General features: G+C 47.4%; 1 protein-coding gene across 1 annotated transcript in view; it reads left to right on the top strand.

The window, feature by feature from the left end:
* The window catches only part of ARPC1A (actin related protein 2/3 complex subunit 1A), a 21578-nt gene that overhangs the window by 5435 nt on the left and 14414 nt on the right, over positions 1–1729 (top strand). The gene's annotated exons all lie outside the window — the stretch shown is intronic.

The following is a 1729-nucleotide window of genomic DNA, read 5'->3' as shown; positions in this document are numbered from 1 at the left end:
TTTTTTTTTTTGGAGACAGGGTCTCACTCTCACACAGGCTGGAGTGCAGTGGCACCATCATAGCTCACTGCAGCCACCAACTCCTGGGCTCAGGCAGTCCTCCAGCCTAGCCTCCAGAGTAGCTGAGACTCCAGGCATATGCTACCACACCTGGCTAATTTTTAAAAATTTGTTTTTAATTCTTTGTAGAGTCAGGGTCTTGCTATGTTGCCCAGCTTGGTCTTGAGCTCCTGGTCTCAACTGATTCTCCCTCCTTGGCCTCCTAGAGTGCTGGGATTACAGGCATGAGCCAATGTGCCTGGCCTGTAAGGTTCCTTTTCTTTGCTAGGCACTGTAAGGGACTCAAAAATGAGGCTGGTCCCGTGGCTCACACCTGCAGTCCCAGCACTTTGGGAGACCAAGGTGGGTGGATCACCTGAAGTTAGAAGTTAGAGACCAACCTGGCCAACATGGTGAAACTCAGTCTCTACTAAAAATACAAAAGTTAGCCTGGTGTATTGGTGCACACCTGTAATCCCAGCTACGTGGGAGGCTGAGGCGTGAGCATCATTTGAACCTGGTAGGTGGAGGTTGCAGTGAGCTGAAATCGCACCACTGCACTCCATCCTGGGCGACAGAGCAAGACTCCATCTCAGAAAAAAAAAAAAAAAATGGAAGCAGCTTCTGATCTAAAAAAGGAGCTCACGCATGGTGATTAAAAGAACAAGTGCCTAAGTCGCTGAGGTAGAAAGAAATCAACTTGGAAGTGGGGTAGGAGGGAGAGGTAAGGGTGGGGCCGGCAAAGATTTCCCTAAGTGTAAGAATGTCTATGGTTTAGAGGGGAGGATTAGCATGTGCCCTCTCTGTCTCTGTCTCTTTCTCACCATCTCTTTTTCTCTCTGCCTTTCTCCCTGTCTTTCTTGACTACAGTATTTTTCTCATTTCGTATTCCAGGCAGCAGTCTTTGCAAATTCCACAGTGAAACTAAGATTAATAAAACATAGCTAAACAGTGTGCTGCCGAGCTGTTACTGTGCTTCTTTTCAGTTAAAGCTTTTTATTTTGTCGTTAGCATGAAGCTAGAAGAAATGCAGCCACTTTGCTAACAGCTTTAAGCATCATACCATGTAATTCCATGTAATTGCTTTTTAAGTTGTTCTTTATCAACAAGCCTTTTTTCCCCTTAGCTGAAAGCAAAGCAAAGCAAATAAATGTTGCTTCATGTTGACTACATGGTAGATTGGGAGATGGAGGTGCACCTTTTTTTTTTCTTGAGACAAATTCTTGCCCTGTCACTCAGGCTTAAGTGCAGTGGTGCAATCATAGCTCCTTATAGCCTCCACCTCCCAGACTCAAGCAATCCTCCCACCTCAGCCTCCTGAGTAGCTGGGACCACAGGCATGAGCCATCATGCCTGGCTGATTTTGTCCATTTCTTGTGGAGGTGGGGTCTCGCTATGTTGCCCAGGCTGGTCTCAAACTCCTGGGCTCAAAGGATCCTTCTGCCTTGGCTTCCCGAAGTGCTAGGTTTACAGGGATGAGCCACTGCACTCAGCTGGGATGCACTTTGTTCAGTAACTATGGAGAATTCCCAGAAAACCAGGCTAGTGGTTTATATCCAGGAATACTCAAAGCTTTAGAAGAAAAGAGAGAGAGGCCGGGCGCGGTGGCTCAAGCCTGTAATCCCAGCACTGTGGGAGGCCGAGGCGGGTGGATCACCAGGTCAAGAGATCGAGACCATCCTGGTCAACA

This window comes from Cebus imitator, unplaced genomic scaffold (genome assembly GCF_001604975.1).
Source record: "Cebus imitator isolate Cc_AM_T3 unplaced genomic scaffold, Cebus_imitator-1.0 Scaffold82, whole genome shotgun sequence".
NCBI lineage: Eukaryota > Metazoa > Chordata > Mammalia > Primates > Cebidae > Cebus > Cebus imitator.
Note: the sequence above shows the minus strand (reverse complement) of the source record. Positions and strands in the feature narration are given on the sequence as shown.